A 5,985-nucleotide genomic window follows, 5' to 3' on the forward strand; every position below is an offset into this window, starting at 1 on the left:
GCCTCGTCAGAAATAAAAATAAATAAGAACACAAACGTTGACTGGTTCTACAGCACTGAATGTGTGCATGGTTGATACAGAGAGAAAAGAAAATAAATCTTGGTTACTTAATGAAAGGAAGAAGTAATTTGAGTAAATAGAGCTTTAGGGAAAAAACCCGCAGAACGCACAGTAAAAGGTTGCGGCGATTCCTGGTACCTTGGAGGACGGCGGGGGAATGGGACGCCGGCAGTGAGTCGTCGCGGACAGCGCGGGCTCCGAGCAGCCCCCAAAACCTGGACGCAGCCGCACATCAAAGAGCGGGGAGCAAGCTTGATTTTATTTCATCATCAAAGGAATGGCTAAATCAGCAAGGCATCCATGTCTTCATCCTGGGTAGCTCTGAGAACTTTAGAAAGGTGTGCTTCGGACTGGCTTCCAAGGAACCAGGAAGGAGGCGGGCAGTAGACAGCGCACAAGAGAAAGCTTTTACCTGCAGGAAGGTACAACTCTTCCCTGTGTCTTCCCTTGTGACTATGCAACATGCACTAGACGTAGTGCGCGCGCAAACACGGGCACAGCTGTGGGACCGGCGCACCTGGGGCTGGCGGCGGGGTCCCTTCCGCGAGAGGTGGCGCCTGAAGGGTGCTGACGTCCTATTCTTCAGCCTTAAGTAGCATCCTGGGTAACTTTCTATTGAGCCCAAGAGTGTCAGGAATCACGACGTGCAGAAAAGAGAAAATGCATGTGAAAGCACTTTTTCAATGATAAAGGATTAGATGGCAATACTACTATGTATATCTGAAAATTTCATAGGCAAATGTGGGGACAACTGGTAAGAATATTCTTGGAAGAGTTCTGGTTTCATTTCATTAAACTTCTCTGCCACCTCTCCTTTAGCTCCCACTCTGGTCTGAAGTTGACATTTACTGGAACTTTACACAGTATTTCTAAAATCCAGTCTTGTTGCCTTCTTCCTTTGTAAAGTTAAGCTGCCTGCAAACTTGGCTTTAGAATTAACCAGGGATCACTCTCAGTTCAGAAGCACAAAATCACTGTGTGTTCAGAGGTATGCTTAAAGGAAAATTCCTCCAGTGCAGGCCTGGAGACGTGGAATAATAATTTACACATAGTGAGTCATAGCTATAACTCAATTTTACTTATCACTTTAATGTAATGTAAAAACTAGACCCAGTAGGCCTTTTCCTCATTTATTTTACTAATCGTGGGAGTTAAGTACTCTGCCCATACCTTGCTGCAGGGAAATATAATTAGGGAATTTATGGTATTACATTTTACCTTTGTACCCTAGATGAATAACTTCCTATATAAAAAATAGGAGCACTAGACATCAATGTGTATAACACATTTTGTGCATAGATTTGAGAATGTTCTTGCCTGAATTTGGGGAAGGGTGGACCACATGTTTTATGAAAAAGACAGAACTCAGGATGAATATATGTTAGGCATTATTTTTGGCATTGGTGGCAGCAGAATCCCTTTCGAGTAAAATTCAATTAAAACAAAAATATTTATAGTTGACATGATCAGCAGAATACAGTACTTGTATCAGAAAAAGGAAACCCTTTTTTGCTTTGGAGGTAGGAGCCCTGCTGCTCAAGGAGACGGTCAGAGGAGGACCGCGCCCCCCGCCTCACCCCTCGCCCCCGCCCTTTACTTGGCATCAGCCCTCACTCTCATGGCTCAACTTTCAGAGCCTAGATTTCTTTTCACTGCCCTCTACTGCTCCGGTTCCATAGCTTTTCTTTTTGTCTCCTTCACTCCCCACTGACAGAGTAACTTACAGTTCCCTGAAGTGATGCCCTGGAAAACATCTCTCTATCCCGGTCTCCCACCCCCAGGAAGACTTACTAAGTTATTTTCTTCCAGGCCCAAGAGTTAATAGATAAACTTATTCATGTGGAAGTGCTAATGGACGGCTTAATGTGTTCTCCTGTCCAATCTATTATAGTTCTCCCAAAATTGATGTTTTCAATGCCTTAGAAAGAGGTGGGACTGAAAGTGGAAATTCTAGGAGGCTTCGCCCAAGGGCAGATGTTTCGGGGGAGGTTGCTAATAAAGGCCCTTTCAGCTCCATTAGTATCTCAGCTAACTATGGCCAGAGGTAGCCTGGGCCCTCCCTAGTAGTGAGTGAACTCACTTAACCTCACAATCTTTAGTGAAACCTGTATTTCCAATGGAAGTTTACTGAGAAGCCCACTACATGAAATGAATTTAAAAAAAACCCAAACTGCCCTGGTTGAAAGGGGGCTGGTGGGTCTGTAAGACAGAACAAGGCCAGTAGCAGCTCACCACCCTCAACATGTTTATGTTTTCCCTCTGGCCTCTTGGGAGGACGACTTGAAAACTGTGATATTGCATGAAGTCAATATGGAAGATAGAGACATCACTGCGGCCATAGGAAACAACTGGAAGGAGAGAGAAGTTATATAATTAGAAGCATTATCATGATCATGAATGAGAACAATCATATGTTATGTGAATAGGATTAATGGATCCCGTATTCCTAGATTCATGAATATATTTATAAATAATGATCACTGGAAGGGGTTCACTTTTATATCTTCCTGAACCAAGGGCCTAGTAATGTCAGCATCTGTGTTGAGGAATGTACACTAGATAACCACGAGGTGAGGCCTGGGGAGAGAGCCACAGGAATGAAATGCTGTGTAAGTCATGGAGATATTGTTTTCTGTTTTCCTCATTTGCAACAGGTCAGACTGCACTGATAACAGCTGCAGAAACAATTGGGGACCTTATTCATAAAATCAAAGGCAGAATGCCAGATGGCAGCAAACCAAAGGAATTGAAGATGGAGGAGATTACAAAATGCTGGTGAAATAAGGAACAAGTCTCTTGGGGAATAAACATCCCTGTGTTTTTGTTAAAATGTTGAAGTCAACTATTTTTGTGTGCAAAATCACAATCAATGTAAAATAAAAGCAGTAAGTGTTTGTTAACTGCAAAGTTTATCTGTGAGGAAAACAATTTTCTTAGTAGAAAGTTTGATGGGCTGTTCAGGCTGGTCTGTCATTTTTCTTGTCTCTCTTCATAATCTCTATGTAATCCAGAAACAACCAGTAAAAGAAGAGACTCTCTGCTTCTTTAATTACTTCCTGTAAATTTGACAACTACTACCTCAGTCTCATTGGCTAGTCTACTTATAAATAGGCCACTCTTCCAAAGGCAGCATAATGATTTGGGCACACTTACTTCCCTAGCTATATATCATGCCTTTCAAAACTAAGTGCTTCCAACCTACCTTAACAGTGTCTGAACCTCTCACTTGAGCAATATATTTAACTATTAAATGTTACTGAATTTCTTAGCTGATATATTCAAACAACTGATGATAATGTATACCCAAAGTCTGAAATATAACCCCAAATGAAATGTATCAAAATTGAGAATTAAAAAACCCCCAATCTTTGTGATGGATCAGAATTATTGAAGCCTACTTAATCTCACTCACACCTGAATATTTTGTAATTTACTATGAATTTTGTATTTATGAGATTGTTCTAGGTGAAATGTCCTTAAGAATAAAAGTAAACTTGTGAAAATATTATTTGTTTGTGTGCTTAGTTGGAAAGGAATATGCCATTAAGAAAAATAGCATAAACCAGAACTATGTTACAATTCTGGTGATTTAATGAATTACTGAAATCCTTATACATAAATACTAGCATTTTTCATTGAGTTTCAAGAAAAAAAATGATTCTAATTTTTAAAAGCATCAGTGCTGGAATAGATAAAAATAATCTAGACTAACTTTTTGAAAATCAAATTTTATCTGTTGGTTCAAGATATTTTTTGCTAACAAATATTGGGTTTTATAATTAATAATAAAATCCTGAGCGTTGATTTAAATACAAGATTAATCAGAAAGAATATCCTAATTCAAGGGTTATGTATGGGGTATACATTAAAATTCTGTTTTGTATAGTGTGATGTTAAGGAAATATCTGGTATCTTTCCAGTAAATTTAATGCATTAAAAATAGCAAATCTGATAGTTACAGACTCTTAACTAATAAATTTTGAAGGATTCTCGCTTCTCTGCTTTGGCTCTCTATTGACCAAATAAACAATTTGATTACAAACATGTACTTTACTATGTACTTGGTAATATTTAAGGTTAGTACCTCTAGGTCCAATGTCTAACTATGAGCGAAACTTGCATTGATTCCCATGCTTGGCTCTTAGGTATTATTTTATAACTTTAAAGAAGAAAAATATCTTGGGGCTTTATCATTTCAGAGTTTGGTAAATATGTTTAAAATAATTATAGGAAACTCTAGGGCACTTAGGAAGCAGTAACAAGGTGGGTGGGCTCCCATGTCATTTCCAATATGTGCCAGGTGAAATGGGATGGCCGTAATTATGGAACAAACTTTCAGTGCAAACATATATTCAGCACACTTGGAATGCTGCAGAAATGGGAGATTTCTAAAATGAAACAGAATCATCCATTACAAATCAGTGATTCTGTTAATCTTCGTATCAACATATGTATCAGAACCAAAGGAAATAGGGTTATATGTGCCTTATCTGGAACACATTAAACTATGGCAGTTAAACAATGCACATCTGCATAAGTGATTAGTTGTGCTTTAATTTTCCTTTAAAGGCTGTGTATGGGGAGGAAGTGTTTTAAAAAAACCTCCTGCTCACTTTTTAATCCTTCTTAATTGAAGAGGAAGGTGGGAGAGATTCATTCTTGACATTGAATAGTCTGTTCCAAACGTGAAAGGAAAAATTGCAAAATCAGTTGAGGAATATTTGTGACAGATATTTCTATAAAGAAGCCAAGGCACACAGTCTCTATAAGTGGGAAGATAATTTGTAAGTATATAAAGTGTTAAATATATATGATGGAGATAAATAGACACATTTTTGTTTGATACAAAATGCTGAATGTATTAAAAAAGCAATTGCTTCTATAAAATATCTCTGGAAGGACAAACAGGAAGTTGATAAGATTGGTAGCATTCAAGTGCGAGCCTAGCTGGTTGAAGGATGGGCTTAGGAGAAAGGCATTTTTAGTATATACTTTTGTACCCCTTAGATTTTGAACACTGAGAATGTATTACAAAGCTACTTCCAACTTAAAATAAAATAAATGGTTAAGTGATTAGTTTCCAAAATAATGATTCAGATGGACACCATTATATTTGGAATTTTTGCTGGGCCTTAATGAAGAAGCAGTAATCTGGGCTAAATATTAAAATATGAATAATAACCATTCTTTTCTTTGGGTGCACTACTGTCCAATGGGTGTGTAGTGAGGGCAGAGCTGTTAACGTGTAAACAATACACTCGCATCAACTAGAGCTCTGCTTTACCTTGGTGCAATTTTTGGAAAAAAGAAAAAAAGGGTGAATAATATTTGGATATACTGAAAGGAGGGGGCAACTGACATTAAGCACAAGTCCCAGGGAAAAAAATGTAAGACACCTGTGGTCTTAGTAAGTAGATCAATTTGACTATAAGTAAATTGGAAGGTATGGTTGGAGAGATTAAAGCGCAGATTATAAAGGTCTTTGAATGTCAGGATAAGGAGTTAAGATGTAGTAATACAAGCAGTGAGAAGCTTTGGAAATTTTTGAACAGGGGAAATTAGCCTCCTTATCATGTTCAGTGTGAACTGAGATGGGAGAGATTAGAGTCTAATACAACGTTTCAGGCCAGGAGGTTGGGGCATAGGTGCTGGGGTTGTTTTGCAGGGGTTGGAGGAATGAGTTGAGGAAAAGTCTCAGCAGCTAGACTTTGAGGAGAACCAGTTTGCTGGAGGGTCCCCAAAGAAAGGAGCTTCATCAGCATCAGATTCCTGAGGGTCAAAAAAAGTGAGAGCTGAGAAAAATTTTATTTTATGTACCGATTTGTATATAAGTAATTGTTGAGATAGTATAATAACTGTTGAAATAGTAAAACCATATATTTTTATTAGATTTCTTCACGTGTTTTGAAATTTTAGTTTTCTTGC

At 38.3% G+C, this 5,985-nt stretch overlaps 1 non-coding gene across 1 annotated transcript; it reads left to right on the forward strand.

Moving 5' to 3' along the window:
• Nucleotides 1-5,240: 5,240 nt before the first annotated feature.
• LOC129072613 (U4atac minor spliceosomal RNA) lies at nucleotides 5,241-5,365 on the forward strand. The gene has a single exon (XR_008529370.1). It is a non-coding gene; the product is annotated as a U4atac minor spliceosomal RNA (small nuclear RNA).
• Nucleotides 5,366-5,985: the final 620 nt, after the last annotated feature.

This window comes from Pteronotus mesoamericanus, unplaced genomic scaffold (genome assembly GCF_021234165.1).
Source record: "Pteronotus mesoamericanus isolate MK-2021 breed Mesoamerican mustached bat unplaced genomic scaffold, CSHL_Meso_final contig_32, whole genome shotgun sequence".
NCBI lineage: Eukaryota > Metazoa > Chordata > Mammalia > Chiroptera > Mormoopidae > Pteronotus > Pteronotus mesoamericanus.